General features: G+C 37.8%; 1 pseudogene; it reads left to right on the forward strand.

The window, feature by feature from the left end:
- Positions 1-15,081: 15,081 nt before the first annotated feature.
- On the forward strand, positions 15,082-17,604 carry LOC140522906 (ATP-dependent RNA helicase DDX18 pseudogene; annotated as a pseudogene).
- Positions 17,605-18,001: the final 397 nt, after the last annotated feature.

Genomic DNA, 18,001 nt, shown 5'->3' on the forward strand with positions numbered 1-18,001 from the left:
AAACAGAGATAGACAGAAGACAGAGACAGAGAGACAGACAGACATATAGACACAAAGAAGGACAGAGAGACAGAGAGAAACAGAGATAGAGACAGATACAGACACAGACACAGACAGACAGACTGGGAGACAAAAAAACAGACACAGAATCAGAGAGAGAAAGAGAAACAGAGAGACACAGAGACAGAGATAGGCAGAGAAATGGGGACAGAGACATACAGCTACAGAAGTAGAGAGAGATACATGAATACATAAATGGATAATAGCTACATAGAGCATTTATTAAGTGTTTACTATATGCCAAGGACTGTGCTAAATTCTGGGGTTTCGAATATAAGAAAGCAAGGCTATCTCTTTCCTCAAGGAAGAATTATATTAGATTATATTCTAATCCAGGAATACAAACTGGAAAGGAGAGCTGAAAATGGGGCCAGAGGGAAGAGGAGGAGGAAAAAGGGTATAAACACTAGGCAAGGTTGCTGCTAGGGAGGCAGAATGGTCAAGAAGGCAGGTTAAGCTACGAAGAAGTGAGTATGGCTGGCACCCCTCATAAAATGTATTTATACTTATGTGATATTTACCAGCAGTCATTTGCAATAGATAGCATAAATATTATTATCCCTAGGCTTAAAGATGTTAAATAATATCTTTTCTCACACAGTTAGTGATCTAGGGTCTAAGAATATACCCCAAATGTGGCCATCCTAATAGTGCATTGTATAGTGTTGTAGATATATCATATCATTTCCTCCACAAAATTACTTTGCTTATATTCATTTATTCATGCATTCATCCAACAAATATTTGTTGAGTAACTTCAGCATAGCTCAAAGGAGGAGCCACTTAGCCCTGTAGTATCACCCAGGGATCTAAGACCTCTTGTTAAGACATATGTTCTTCAACTCTAAGGAAAGCATTTTGGAGTTGGAACAACTGTTGTGTTTTGTAGCCTTGCCACTTCCCTCTGCTTATCCTCTCAGCTTGAAAACTATGGTTGAGAAACACCATTGCAGGTATATGACATTTACCAGTGTGGGAGGATTCATTCCTATTCATAGCAGTAGCTACAATAGTTTATGCAATTGTCCTGCTAAAGTTGGTTTAGCACTGGCTAGCTTGCTCACAGCTAATGGCTAGAGCAGAAAGAGTTCACCAGAGGAGAGGTAAGAGGATGGCAAAAAATATCAATTAGAATTTAACCTGTTTTTTCACTTGTTTGTATTGATTAAATAGTTTCAAACCGCTAATGGTCAAGTTGCCTTACTACTGGAACTTTTCATGAATATTCTTCAATTTCGTTAAGACTCCAGTTCATATCTTACTTTTTTACAACTCATTTTTGTTCTTTTGAAATACATTATCCAAAAGCACATGTTTTGATGAAGCAAAAACATCCATTAAAAATGTTAATTTGATGAAAAGAAAGTTAGTTATTTTTTGATCCAGATGGCTAAAGGATCTTAGCACAAAATTTCATAATTATATTACTATAAATTTAAATTCATATAATGTGAGCATATTTATGGGAAGGTAGAAATAATCAAATGCAGTTTAGAACAACTCTGTTCTTAACATACTGTATAATCTCTTGGAAAAGTTGTTTAAATTTTTTAAAAATATAATGTGGTCCTGTAGATGAAAAATACAGTATCTAGTCAGCCAAATTGGCATTAATGAGGAATGTAATGAACTGCTCATGTCAATATCGAGAACTTTCAAAATAAAAGTTACTTTGGGGAATAAAAATTTTCCCCTCCTGATGTTTTTACAGGAACTGTACTGATAGCCATCAGCTGGGGTAATCGCATCACGCAATGTCATGTTGCTTATCAAGCAGGAATAATACAGATGAAACACAATGCAATATAAAGTCAGTTATTTAAACACAAATACTTAATTGTAGGTTCATTCAAATTGTGGGGAACTTGAGCTAATGTTCAATGGAAATTATGGTAAATTCAATGGATGCATTTTTTCTAAAGTCTCTTCACAGCAGAGACTACTTGTGCATCGCTAATCAGGAGTTACTAAGGGGTTCAAAAAAACTAAGTGAGAGACAAATTTATACGTTTGGTAATAAGCATGAAATTATTTATGTATGATCTTAATCTTAATTGGTTTTGAGAATTAATTGGCTGGTAACAAAAACTGGCATAAAGCTTCTCATTTGAACAGAACAATTAAAAACCCAAAAGGTTTGGAGTTGATGATAACTTCCATTCACTAGATTAAGTCCTAAAGAGATTTAGTGTTTTTGTGAAATATATGTATACATACATACATACATATATACATACATACATACATACATATATATACACACATATACATATATATATATATATATATATATATATATATATATATATATATATATATATATATATATATATATATATATATATATATACAATGAAGAAAGTACTGGATTTTGTGGTTAGAATACTTGGTTTTCTCTCCTAGTTCTATCACTAAAGTTATTTGACCTTGGTCCTTGGTCCTATCCCTTTCTTTTCTTGCACCCAGTTTCCTCAGCCATATAAAATAAAATTGGATTATACTACTTCTAAGATCTCTTTCAGACCTTATAGTCTATGAAATTCTATGATTTAATTTCTAACAAACAGATAGGTCAAAACTCTACCCATTATTAGCATCAAGAAGCAGTCAGTAGGTTAGTGTAGAAATGCCCATTCAGACACCAATGTGCCCAATGCTAAAACTGTATTTTTGTTTAGTGGAAGGCTTCTTAAGCTTTAAAGGCTGATTTGAAGTTGATTGCCAGCGATACTTTCAGAATTTGCTATTGAAATATCTCTGTTCAGGTATCCTTTGATTTATATAATTTATATAATTCCATCAAATTACATGTAAATTATTCAATAAGTATTTATTGAAGGATTTTCATGTCCTAAACATTCTACTACAATTATCATTTCCCACTGACTTCTGTTAAATTTTACAATACAGTATTTCCATCTCCTATATAACCTGTAGCCCGGCATCTCAAAGTGATCTGAGATCCCACAGATGAGGGCCAACACAGAGTGCTACTCCAATAATATCTCTTTCATTCATTATGGCTCCCACCCAAAGTTAACTCTGGGGAAATCTCAGGATATAAATTTTGACTATATTCAAATATAAGAAACAAAAAAGTTCACATGACCTAAGCAAGTACTCAAGGTAATATGCAGGTATTGGAGACAGCCTTTATTCCTCACAAAAAAAAATAAAAAAGCAAAGGATTGACTAAATGGATTTTACAAAGATATTACAAATCAAGAAAACACATCAAGGACTCAGAACAGTCTACAAATTAGAACAGGATCCCACCTCTCCCATAAGTCCTACTTTCACTGAGGTACTAAAGTCCTCCAGATTCAGAGTGCCACATGACTTACACTCTTCTTAGAAGGGAATTTTACTTGGCTTTGTTAGAAAGACTTGAAGATATTCTGGAGTATCCCATTTTCTGCCAGGATGCGTGCAGCATTCCCCCCAAATTTGCAGTTCCACTTCAAAACTTGAACTACACTTAGAAGAGAAATGGGTCTGAAAGACATGTGGACTTCTGTTCCTCATGGTATGAATCAGTCACATCAATGGAAAGATCATGATCTCTTCTATTATTACTTCCCCTCCAACCAGATCTTCTTCTGCTTCCACAATATATGATAGTCAAAAAATTCCACCTACCTCAGCAGAAGCCCAATCATGAATCTCCAAAATTTGGGGGTTGTTTGTAAGACAATCTTTAGGGACTCTCAGAATTCCCCAACATATCTGGGGTTTGGAAACTCACACAAATTAGAGTAGGTTATCTCTCTCTACGAGGTGCCTCTCTAAGAGTTTTATCACTGACCTAACCATTGTCACCTTTTTGGCTGAGAATATCTACTTTCCACTCTCTTGTGTCTAATTCATGCTTAGAAAGTGCATGGTGGGAAGGAGGTTAAAAGTGGCCAGAAAATTGAGTTCTAAAAATTATATTCTTGGTTCATATGGGCTCTACTATAATCATCTTACCATGTGATCATGCTACAAGGAAGCCATCAACAGCCCTTGATGGCGGTTTTGGATGGATCAGCACTTAAATAAACACTTTCTGATCTACCAGGGTCTTTCTAAAAGTAAAATGGTAAATGGAAAAAAGAGACTGGAAAGAAACTGTTAATTCTTTTATAGACTAGTACAAAGAAATAATCCATCTTCCTAGGAGCATTGGCCAACTAATTCATTTGGGAAGAGTTCCCATCAGTCAAATCAGCATCCAAGAAGTGCCAAGGAACTATTCCACAACCTCCATAGAAATAAACGACCACAGGTCTCAAATAAAATGTCACTTTACAATTAGTTCATCATATTAACCTGGAAACTTCTTTAAACAACCCCTTCCCACCATTTTTCTATAATTTTCACTGACTTAATTATAAACTTTAACCAATTCATGTAACTTTTCTGACATATGAAGTTTGTTCACATATCCTTCTTTTACTTAAAATAGGTCAACTTTCAGATACAGATTAATTAAAACTTGAAAATTATAAATGAGCAATATGAAACATACAAATGTATTTTATCCTTAAATTGCTACATAGATCTGTGCTAGTGTTATGTTTGACAACATAATTTATGCACTGGTATTGTACTTGATACCTGGAATTCAGTTTTTGTAATGACAAACTTTATGCCCTACCATTCTTCTGAGTTCATTTTACTGTTGGAGAAATAAGAAGAAAAGTTCCTTAGTCACTCATTTAGATGTTCCTCTAGGTACATTGTTCTTTCTTGGAAAGGATGACTATTCAGAGGACCAGATTGGCAGTCTGGAGAGAAATAAAAAGACCAAAAAACTTCTGCCTTCAAAGAGCTTAAGATCAAGTGTAATCTTAGATCCTAGCATTTATGGCTGGAAAGAACCTCAGAGAGCATCATCCAGATTTCTAATTTTCCATGTAATGTAGGTCACTTGAGATATATTGACATTCTTTCCCTGAGGAGCGTGCAAAGGAACTGCTTCCCAGAGAATTTCAATGATATATAACGGATGTGATTTGGACAGATGTTCTAGTAGAGACAGTTTGTAACTAGTTCTGATTGCCTAATGACATGTTGCAGAGGAAACTCATTGATTGGCCATGGAGGCATTCAAAAAGTCTTAGCCTCAGTTACAGATCTTTGCCTGGGCACTCTTTGGAGCAGCTTATTGACTAGTGAAGGGAGTAGAATTTACATTCTCATGAGTTTAAATATCTAGAGGGATCTTAGGTATCCTTCCATTCTAGTCTGGGCTTTATAAACAAAAAGTTTGTCCAACAGGTAATCCCAAGGACCCCAAGGATAACAGGGCCCTCAGACCACCAGTTCAGTTTCTAGGTTGGACCCCCTGCCATTATCAGGAATTCTATTTATCACCAAGATATTTTCCATGAATAAAATCTCTAAGGGTGGGTTCTAGCTTTTGAGAATTAGACATTGCCCACATTTGTCACATTTTCTAGGCTAAGGAAATGTTTTATTGCTGAGGAACAATACTCAGAGGTGGGCAGCACGCCACATATTTCAAGCAGCAGCTGCATGGTTTACATCATGACACAGGTTCCCAATTCTGTGGTTGTCTGATAAACCATCAATAGCAGCCATTGAATATGCTCTTAGGTGTTCTATAGATGTGACCTTGGTTTTTATAGCCTGCTCTGAGTTGCCATTGGTTTGAGAAATCACTAATTTTTCCATGCTGTAGAATGTACAAGGGATGTTTTCCTAGGTTAATAGAGATTGTTATGCAGATTCAGTGGTACAAATGCTTTGAAATATTTTCAGTTATTAAATTAAAGGAAAATTTTGCTCTTTTAACTGCTGTTTTTCCATAAAGAAAAGTGATTAGGGGGCGGAGCCAAGATGGCGGAGTAGAAAGACGCATATACACATAGCTCAGAACCCACAACCCATAGAACATTGGTAAAAAGGAACTCACGGCGAATTCTGGAGTAGTAGAGGCCACAGCACAGTGGAGCAAGGGAGATTTCTGTTCCAGAGGGACCTGCAAACCTCTCGCAGAAGGTCTGTCGGGCTGCGGATGCAGAGCCCAGCCCTGCCGCGGCCGCGGCACAGAGAAGAGTAGATCTGAGCAGGCTTCAGGGACGGGATCTCCAGCGGCCACTCGGGTCCCTCCACCCACAGGTGACGGGGGTCAGTGAGAGGGTCTTCTTGGTGCGTCGAAAGGGGAGTGGGGTGCCCCCATAACTCAGGCCCCCTCGGGAGGCAGTAGCTGACGCAGTGGCAGACCAGGGCTCCACAAGCAGGCAGGAGCCTGGATCCATTGTTGAAGGTCTCTGCATAAACCCCCTGAGGGAACTGAGCTCGAGGGGAGGCCCTGACCTGACATGAGTACCTGAACTTAATCTCACACTGAACAGCAGCCCCGCCCCTGTGGAAGCCATGAGGCTGGGAAGCACCATTTGAATCTCAGACCCCAAGCCCTGGCTGGGAGGATCAGGAGGAGAGGTGGGTATGAGGACAATATTCAGAGGTCAAGTCACTGGCTGGGAAAATGCCCAGAAAAGGGAAAAGAAATAAGACTATAGAAGGTTATTTTCTTGGTGAACAGGCATCTCCTCCCTTCCCTTTTGATGAGGAAGAACAATGCTTACCAACAGGCAAAGACATAGAAGTCAAGGCCTCTGTATCCCAAACATCCAGACTAAATATTCTGTGGCCTCAGGCCATGGAAGAGCTCAAAAAGGATTTTGAAAATCAACTTAGACAGGTGGAGGAAAAGCTGGGAAGAGAAACGAGAGATATGCAGTCAAAGCATGAACAGCAGGTCAGCACCCTGCTAAAGGAGACCCAAAAAAATGCTGAAGAAAATAACACCTTGAAAAATAAGCTAACTCAATTGGCAAAGAGGTTCAAAAAGCCAATGAGGAGAAGAATGCTTTCAAAAGCAGAATTAGCCAAATGGAAAAGGAGATTCAAAAGATCACTGAAGAAAACAGTTCTTTCAAAATTAGAATGGAACAGATGGAGGCTAATGACTTTGTAAGAAACAAGAAACCACAAAACAAAACCAAAAGAATGAAAAAAATGGAAGATTATGTGAAATATCTCATTGGAAAAACAACTGACCTGGAAAATAGATCCAGGAGAGACAATTTAAAAATTATGGGACTACCTGAAAGCCAGGATCAAAAAAAGAGCCTAGACATCATCTTTCATGAAATTATCAAGGAAAACTGCCCTGAGATTCTAGAACCAGAGGGCAAAATAAATATTCAAGGAATCCACAGATCACCGCCTGAAAGAGATCCAAAAAGAGAAACTCCTAGGAACGTTGTGGCCAAATTCCAGAGTTCCCTGGTCAAGAAGAAAATATTGCAAGCAGCTAGAAAGAGACAATTCAAGTATTATGGAAATACAATCAGGATAACACAAGATCTAGCAGCTTCCACATTAAGGGATCGAAGGGCATGGAATAGGATATTCCAGAAGTCAAAGGAACTAGGACTAAAACCAAGAATCACCTACCCAGCAAAACTGAGTATAATACTTCAGGGGAAAAAATGGTCTTTCAATGAAATTGAGGATTTTCAAGTATTCTTGATGAAAAGACCAGAGCTGAAAAGAAAATTTGACTTTCAAACGCAAGAATGAAGAGAACCATGAAAAGGTGAACAGCAAAGAGAAGTCATAAAGGACTTACTAAAGTTGAACTGTTTACATTCCTACATGGAAAGACAATATTTGTAACTCTTGAAACTTTTCAGTATCTGGGTACTGGGTGGGATTACACACGCACACATGCACACACACACACACACACACACACACACATAGAGACAGAGTGCACAGAGTGAATTGAAGAGGATGGGATCATATCTTAAAAAAATGAAATCAAGCAGTGAGAGAGAAATATATTGGGAGGAGAAAGGGAGAAATGGAATGGGGCAAATTATCTCTCATAAAAGAGGCAAGCAAAAGACTTATTAGTGGAGGGATAAAGAGGGGCGGTGAGAGAAAAACATGGTTTACTCTCATCACATCCCACTAAAGGAAGGAATAAAATGCATGCTCATTTTGGTATGAAAACCTATCTTACAATAGAGGAAAGTGGGGGATAAGGGGATAAGCAGGGTGGAGGGGATGATGGAAGGGAGGGCATGAGGAGGAGGGAGCAATTTGAGGTGGACACTCATGGGGAGGGACAGGATCAAAAGAGAATAGAAGTAATGAGGGACAGGATAGGATGGAGGGAAATATAGTCAGTCTTATACAACACAACTATTATGGAAGTCATTTGCAAAACTACACAGATTTGGCCTATATTGAATTGCTTGCCTTCCAAAGGGAAAGGGTGGAGAGGGAGGGAGATAAAGAAGTTGGAATTCAAAGTGTTAGGATCAACTGTCGAGTAATGTTCTTGCCACTAGGAAATAAGAAATACAGGTAAGGGGTATAGAAAGCTATCTGGCCCTACAGGACAAAAGAGACGATGGGGACTAGGGCAGAGAGGGAGGATAGAAGAGAGAGCAGATTGGTGATAGGGGCAATTAGAATGCTCGGTGTTTGGGGGGGAGGGGACAAAAGGGGAGAAAATTTGGAACCCAAAATTTTGTTAAAATGAATGTCAAATAAATAAATTGAAAAAAAAAGAAAGGAAAAGAAAAACGATTAGATAATATCAATATGTTATGATAATTTTAGCTTTAGTTTGTCTTTTAAACTAGGTTTGCAAAATTTTGATTTTCATTTAAATTCCCAATCCCAAAAATGTTAAAGATAATCAGTTACATAAACAAGTAATCTTTATTTTGAACTCACATTTGATTAAAAATAGAATTCAAATGGAAGTAACCTTTTACATCAAAAGAGATTTTAAAAGAATAAAATAAAATAAATGAGTGATGGGAGCAAACAGCAAAAAAAAGAGTATATTATTTCTACAAGAAATATTGGATTTGGTCTTTTCAAACTTGTTCCAAATTGGTAAGCTCTTTATATTCACCAAGAGTGTTTGTTTTCACATTTTCATAGTCATTCAGTAAAATCTTTGACAAGTTCTGTGTGGCAAAGGAAATTTAAAACTCCTTTGAAATTCCCTGAACAACTCACAGATCCCATCAAAATATACTGCTACAGTATCAAGTGTAGTGTTGAAAAATTACACCTTTAAAGCTATGCCAAAGAATTCGCTTTGCCTTTTCCTCTCTTTTTCATTATCAAGTAGAGTTCTACCAAAGCTGCCTCTGGGCTAGGCAATTCTGGAGATATTTCTTATAGTGTACAAGAGTTACTTACAAAGCCTTAGACAAAAAATACGTTCTTACTCTTCTCATTCTGAGGAGACAGAATGACTTAATGAAAAGAGCAAAAGAATGAGAGTCAACTCTGGGTTATAGTCAAGAATCTACCTCTCTTCTATAAAATGAAGAGGTTGGACTAAGTGACTTCTAAAAATTCCTTTCAGTTCAGTCCATCATCTTCTGATTCCAACTGTGATTTTGTGAAAGTCACAACCTCTCTGCAACATTGGTTTCTTACCATAAAATTCTTCCATTGGATGAAGCAATATCTAATATTCCTTTAGCATATCTCAAATTTTATATGGGGGTAAGTGGAGCACCAGTAAGTGAGGTACATAGTATAAAAATTATTTACATAAGAAACATGAATGTGCATATTTTTCAATATAATAACATACATTGTTTCACTTATCCCAGTAATGAGGAGCTTTTTGTATTATATTGGACAAATATGGCTTTGATAAAGAATATAGATAATTATGAATCACATATAAAAATAAGAGAAACAAGGCTCAGGACATTATGGCAGGTGTGATAGGAGCATAAATTTCACTTCCTGCCTATTCCCCAGAGTTATTTAAGTAATATATGAGTGAACTTTGTCCTTTTGTTAGAACACCCTCACTCATGGGTAGGATTTAGAGTTTTCCAGTGGACCCACTGTCTTTCCAAATACATATTGCTTTTACACTCAGAGACAGAATGCTTTACCCATGTCTTTAGGTGGTTTAAGTAAGTTCAATAAACATTTATTAAGCAACTATTACTATATGCTGGTCACTGTATTAGGCTCTCAGGAAATAAAAACTCACATCCTCCATCCTCAAAAATTAGCTCAGCCCCCTTTATCAACCTTCTTTTACAATTTGATGGAGGGATAATTATGACATATATACAAGAAATTTGCAAGGTATCATCAAGGAGAAATCCAGCAAAGTTCTCCCAGAAAATTTGAAGAGAGAAAGGTCACTTTCAGCTAGGTGAGGGATTCATTACCTGAGGTCTATGAAATTCTGAAAATATATATATATATATATATTTTACAAACTATATTTTAGCATAATTAGTTTATTTTATAATCTGATATATTTTATTTTATGCATTTTAAAATATTATTCTGAAAAGGAATCTATAGAATTCATCAGACGGCTAAAAAAAAACAAGTGTGTGGGGGATCCAAGGTAAATACATGCCCCCCAAAATAATTAAAGAACTCCTAATCTAAGGGGATCTGGAAAGTATGAAAGGTTGAGTGGATTTCCATCACCTGAGAAAATTACCACAAAATGAGGAGATGGCTTGGACCAATGCTATGAGTTATGATCTTTATGATGCATTAAATACAAATTTTTATGAAAATTTGTTTTGTTGTTGTTCACCCAGTGCGAATCTCCTTTCCTCTGTGAACTTTCTTTGATCCCCTTACAGACACACCTTGTTTTCTATCTCTATAATTCACTTATTTTATTATTAACAATGTGGACATTTATACAATTCTTTAAGGTTTTCAAAACACTTTATATTTTTGAGCCTTAGAAGAACCCTGTGAGGCTTTTTACAACTGGTAACATTGTCCTATAACTTATCAGGAAAGTAGCATCCTGAGGTATTAAGCAGTTAAAGAGCTAGTCACGCTAAAGGCAAAAATCATACCCAGATTTGTAGGACAGCTTTCCATCTAATAAGTACCACAGCCTCATCTATATAAATATCAAATCCTCCTACTAGTCTGCAAATTCCATAGAGATGAGGACCATATATCATCTAAACTTTCTGTCTCCCTCAGTGCTCTGTACCTAGGAAGAAGTTAATTTGTGTTTGTTCAATTTAATCAAATTGATATGAAAATTTAGCATACAAAAAGTAACAACCCAACGAGGTTTTTCAGCCTTTCCACTTTTCTGAGTTAAAAAAATGAGTTAAACATGATATGGCATTGGTCCAGTAATACCTGAACTTAAATGATCAGACAAGTACCTATAATAGATACCTTTTGTTGAAACAACTTAAACTGCATTCAAGTTAGCAACTGAATGCAGAAAAACAAGTTAGCAAATGAATGAGAGAAACTCGGTTAAGCATCACCACCTGCCTGGGCTGTTCAAATCCCACTGCTCTTTTATATCTTAATTTAATCCCCTTTAAGGTTATTTGTTCATATAACTGGCATTTTAATCTCCTTATTCTTGGCTGTCTCCAGTTCCATTGTGGTTATTTTCACTGTGCCCTGTGTCTTAATGCTTTTAAAGAGGTATGCATGTACATATTAGTTAGTATAATATTTTTAAATAACAGATTCTAAAGTCTCCATTCAGTGTTTTTTTCTTTCTTTCTGATGTGTGTGTATGCTAAACAGGCAGACATATGTTCAAACTTAATTTTATGAGTATATTTTATCCCTATGAGGGGAAAGTTTGTCCTAGGAATTGAAAATGTATATATGTATTATTTTTATTTCATGTTTTCTCAGCTTGACTCCCTTCCTACGCTGTAAGCATCTGGAGGGCAGAGAACACACCTCTGGGTATTCCATAAAGCTTCAGCAGCACTGAATGAGTTTCATGATCCCAGAAAGCTCTCAACAAATAGTCATTCATTCATGAGGATTATACTAAGTAAAGCAGACACTGCTGATAAAATTGTGATAATTTACTCATAATCAAGCAGCATGAGGATAGGAAAGGATGCTCTGTATGTAAACAGTTTTCTTATCCAGATATATACATATGTCTTTTGTTTGCTGTCCTGTATGCGGTTGATATTTGGCAGGAAAATGGGGAGAAGGGAAGGGAAGGATGCTATTTCCTATTGAGCACATGTGAGAAAACTCCTGTTGTTTTCAAGGTGAAGCATTAAAAAAGAAATTCTCCAGTCTTCAGGTGAAACATCGATAGAAGGAAACACATCCAACTTACCAGACTTGATTGCCCACTTCTGAGGCTGCCCAAAGAAATAAGTCTCCCTGGTTGGCCTTGGACAAACACCAAAGGCACAAGGATTTACCCTGAGGTATGTTTCCTTTAAGGACAAGGATAATATTTCTTAATCTAGCTTGGCCAGATGACATTTGAATGGAACCGATCAGGAAAAGGTGACAGGTAAAGCTCTCTAAAGACTTTTTGGGTGGCAGTTTGCCACTCTCTAGTGGCAAATACTGCCTAACAGCAGGGGCTGTATCAGGCTGGATGCCTCGAGGTATTTTTTAAGTGTCAGGAAAAATGCTGAGGTGCAGAATTGCAGCTCCCACCTGGCATTGTACTCTCTGGTTATTTTATGCTACAAGTTCAAATTTTGGTCCCCTAAAAAGGAAAGAAGAAAAAAATCTTTGTAAGAGCTACTTTTAGACTATCATTCCAAGAACTGCACTGGCCCTTCTATATGCAGTCAATCAGTTCTTCAGTCAACATAGGCATACAGTATACTAGGTGCCAGATTCAGTGCTAGACTCCGAGGATATAAATGAAAAAAAAATACCTGCCTTCAAGGAGCTTACCTTCTATAGAAAGGGACACTGTATGTATATAGGAGCAATGTACCTGACATACCAACACTTACACGCACATATATACATTATATGTGTGCACATGTCTATACAGATATAATACGCATGGGTACATGTATCTGAATGGGTATGTATATGCATACATGTGCCTGTGTATATACACATATGCATGTCTATATATGTCTTGATCTCCAATGGCAGGAGCTGTATTCATGCTGACATGAATACATTAACATATATAATTTCTTTAGTATTAATATGTGAACCAACATTCTATTCATACATTTCTCCATAGAAGTGAGGTAACCAAGGATGTACATGCTGGTCTAAGTATCTACAAACTAAACTAAATTAATGTAGATTTAAGGAAGAGACAAGATCTGTGACTTCATTGGTGTATCACAGGGAACTCCTAGTTGTGGAAAATATCTCTGACAATGCAAGTTGGCATCTCTGTAATTTTTAACTTTTGCTTCTCAAGGAACTGAGAATTTAAGTGACTTGCTCAGGGTCACACTGCCACTGTATGTCAGAGGTGGGATTTGAACCTATGTCTTGCTACAATTAAAAGAACTGTAATTTTCTTAGACCTACTGTTCTAGTAAATTTTGGTTTGATATTTTGTTTTGAAGCATATCTTCAGTATTTGATTTTATGCATTCATCTATGCCTATCCTCCTACATTGATATTATTGCCAGAGCAGGGGGAGAAACAGTTCTAGGATAGAGAAATTAGAGATGATAGGTGAGAGAAGAGAGACAGACAGACTGAGACAGAGAAAGACAAAGATAGAAACAGTGACAGAGTGACTGACAGGCAGAGACAGATAGAGACAGATATGACAGATAGATAGATAGATAGACAGACAGACAGACAGATAGGCAGATAGACCCAACATTTATTAAACATTGCTATATTTCAGAACCTGCCAAAAATATTGAGGATATATATGAAGCAAGAAAGTCTTTACCCTCAAGAAAACTGCATTCTTTAAGGGAAAGACCATACTTCTATCTGTAAGCAGAATATGTAAATATGTAAATATTCGGTAGATGACAGATAGAAGGATGCCGATAGACAGACAGCCAGGCAGGCAGACAGGCAGACAGACAGACAGACAGACAGACAGACAGACAGACAGACAGACAGATAGATAGATAGATAGATAGATAGATAGATAGATAGATAGATAGATAGATAAAGTATAGATGAGTATGTATAATAGTAATTTGAAGTGGAATATTTTTCTTTTCGTTAATAGTCCCATTAAGTCACATGGAGCTTCTGGTGGGAGGAGCTTGCTGAATGGGTGGAGCAGGAAGAGGCAGAGCTAGAGCAGAGCTAAGAGAAAGTCATTGTTGAGGGTAGTCAGTGCTAGGAAGGATGCAGGCTCCTGGGTATCGTGAGTGATTTTGTGATTGTGATTTTGTTTAAGAGAGCCAGCTTGTGATGAATGTAATTGGCTGGGTTTGTGGGAAGCCTTGCAGGGGGAAGGCTTGGGTGTGGTGCTGTCCTCTGCACTGTTATTGTGTATATAGTTTTGTCGCTGTAATGGATTTGGGTCTGAATAAATGTTTAGGCCCTGCCTTCCAAGTGAAGAGTCTGTGGTATTTTGTGATTCTGAATTGCGCCATGATATTCATGACTGCTGTGGGTGCTGTGAATACTGCATTGGTGCTACAGTATGGCAATGTCATCATAAAATGTGGGTTCTATACTTCTGGCCTTGGGCAACTCATGTCACTTGACAGAAGCAGAGATCCTTCATTTGGGGGAAGCTATATTAAAGGGCAGCTGGAAAGGAAGGTACAAAACATGATGTAGAATGTGGCAGGAGATATCCAGAAAATTCTGTGGAGGCCTGTTTCCAGGCAAGATAAGGCAGAATCTGCACTATTTGAGCCAAAGGACAAAGGAACAGAGTACAAGGTTGAGGTGGGGGAAATGAGGCTGATGGCTAGAGTATAAGCAGTATGTTGAGGTGATGACTAGAAAATATTATGGAAATTCAATGCAATTTTTTCAGGATAAGTAGAATTTACTAGGACTTTTTGAGTTTTGGGGTTTTTTTACCTTTTGCAAATCTCTAGCAATAGAAAATTTATTATAATGATATGTTGAAATGATTGTGATTTTTTATAATAAATTTGTTTTCAGTTTTCAACATTCACTTCCACAAAATTTGAATTTCAGACATGTGTGGGCCAAAAATGAAAAGACCATGGAAGCGGCTAAAAGGAGGTCTTCTCAGAGAGCAACCCGGGAGAAGAAAGAGGCTGGCCGGCAAAATGTCGCACCTTCCAATGAAGCTGTTGCACAAGAAGATCGAGAAGTGCAATGAGAACCTGCGTCAGAGGAACCAGTGGCTGAAGCAGAAAGAGGCCTTGAGGGCCAGTATACCAGAAGCCCAAGATGAGCATGTATCAGAAGAAATAGTAGAAGAAGTAAAAGTGGAAAAATCTCCTAAGAAATCTACAATATTAGCAGCCACGAAGAGTCAACTGCACAACTCCTAATTCTGAATTAAAAAAGAAAAAGAAGAAGAGGAAAAGCAAAAACTGAAGACCAAGATTGTTGGGATTGGAAGCTCAAATCTGTGTGGATGGTCTCGGGCGGGTAAAAGTGGGACTTCTAAATCTTAGAGTCTTACGAGGCCCTCCATGAACAGCGGGGATTCGAGAAGGTCAGACTGAGCTAGCTCGGCTAGCTTGGGTATTTCCGCCTCTCCCCGGGAGATACGTGATGGGTGGAGTCTCCCTGCCCTCGAGATTGTCCCGGATTGGAGCACACCTAGTTACCTAACAGCACGGTATTGAGATGCAAACTGTGCAGCTGAAGGTTAAGTAGGATTGAGGAAGCCTGAAAGCTCTCTTAGCACGTGTGGAGCCAAGAGGACAGTAGGCTCCACTCCTCTTCTTTCCTCTCTCCCCTCCCCCTCTCTCCCCGCTTGTACTTCTACTTCCAATCCCTTAAGCTTAGCCTCCTTAGGAAATCTCCCCCTCTTCCTCCTAAGGAAGACCCCCCTGCACTTGTAACTAGACCCTGTAATAAAGCTCAACCCTTGTTCGACTCTGGAACGTCCTTTCTCTCATATGTGCATCCGGTTTTGGCGAGCCGAAGACCTCGGAGGTGAGGTAAGAAAGACTCGGGTAGCCCACACAGGCCTCTAGGCCTGGAACAAGATGAATCTGATGAGGAAGGTGAAAAAAATCCCAAAATAAAAGAAAACACTGTGGAGGATCAGAAAGAGGATGCTGAAATGCCCAGCCTCCCTCTTGGACTAACAGCATCCTTTGAGGATACTTCATTCACTTTGCTTAGTAATATCGTCAACGAAAACACTCTGAAGGCAATAACAGAAATGGGTTTTACTAACATGATTGTGATTCAGCATAAAAGTATCAGACCACTTCTAGAAGGCAGGGATATTCTAGCAGCTGCAAAAACAGGCAGTGGCAAAACCCTAGCATTCCTCATTCCTTTGATAGAACTTATTGTCAACTTAAAGTTCATGCCTAGGAATGAAACAGGGGTCCTTATCCTCTCACGTACTCGGGAGCTGGCTATGCAGACCTTTGATGTGCTTAAAGAACTAATGTCTCATCATGTACATACTTATGGTTTGATGGTGGGAGGCAGTAACAGATTCTGCAGAGGCACAGAAACTTGCAAATGGGATCAACATTATTGTGGCAACACCTGGCTAACTTCTGAACCATATGCAGAACACCCCAGGATTTATGTTTAAAAACCTGCAGTGTCTTGTCATTGACGAGGCTGACAGAATTTTTGAGGTTGGGTTTGAGGAAGAGATGAAGCAGATCATCAAACTTCTGCCAAAATGCAAACAATGCTCTTTTCTGCCACACAAATATGTAAGGTAGAAGATTTGGCAAAGATTTCCCTTAAGAAGGAACCATTGTATGTTGGTGTTGATGATGATAAAGATATGGTCTTGAACAGGGATGTGTTGTTTGTCCATCTGAGAGAAGGTTTCTCCTACTCTTTACATTCCTCAAGAAGAACCCTAAGAAGAAGCTGATGGTATTTTTTTCTTCATGTATATCATACCATTATGAGCTTCTGAACTACACAGATTAACCTGTCATGGCCATTCATGGCAAACAGAAGCAAAATAAGTGGACAACTACATTCTTTCAGTTCTGCAATGCAGATTCTGGAATTTTGCTGTGTACAGATGTGGCTGCCAGAGGGCTAGATATCCCAGAAGTAGATTGGATTGTCCAGTATGACCCACCAGATGATCCAAAGGAATATATTCATCATGTGGGTAGAACAGCCAGAGGCATAAATGGAAGAGGTCATGCTCTACTTATTTTATAACCAGAAGAGCTGGGTTTTCTTCATTACCTGAAGCAAGCCAAGGCACCATTAAGTGAATTTGAATTTTCCTTGTCAAAAATTTCCGACATTCAGTCTCAGTTGGAAAAACTAATTGAGAAGAACTACTTCCTTCATAAATCAGCACAGGAGGCATATAAATCTATGATTTATGGGCATATGATTCCCATTCTCTGAAGCAAATCTACAATGTTAACAACTTAAATTTACCTCAAGTTGCTTTAACGTTTCATTTCAAAGTACCTCCATTTGTTGACCTAAATCTAAACAGCAGCCAGGGGAAGAGATTGCAAAACAGAGGTGGTGGTGGTGGTTTTGGCTACCAGAAGCCCAATAACGTCCACAAGTCCAAAATCTTCAAGCACATTAGCAAGAAGAAATCTAATGGCAGGCATTTCTCTTACAAAGGCAATAACTCTTCTAATCTTCAGTAATTTTATCCTCAGATAAAGACTTATCTTCATTGCCCTAACCGTGAAATATTTACAGTCTTCAGGATTTGGATTATAATCTGATTTACCACACTTAAGTGCAGTGGTTTCAACCATTTTTTCTTAATAAAAAAGTGAGATGAAGCTAAGTTTATCTTGGCTTCCCTAAAAGATATATTTGCTTTTCAGTGGACTTTGACAAATATAGAATTTTAACTAAAGTATATTTTTCAAAAAATTTATATTTTCAAATTTCTCTTGAGAGCATTTGCCTTATCTTATATCCAATCATTCCTTACTACTGTTTTTTTGATAACTCTTTGGCTTGAATTGTAATATTAATGACTTTATAATATAATCAGGGACATCATGAGGGTCTTTTTGGCTAGCTGTACAAATA

The sequence above is a fragment of the Notamacropus eugenii genome, chromosome 2 (assembly GCF_028372415.1).
Source record: "Notamacropus eugenii isolate mMacEug1 chromosome 2, mMacEug1.pri_v2, whole genome shotgun sequence".
NCBI lineage: Eukaryota > Metazoa > Chordata > Mammalia > Diprotodontia > Macropodidae > Notamacropus > Notamacropus eugenii.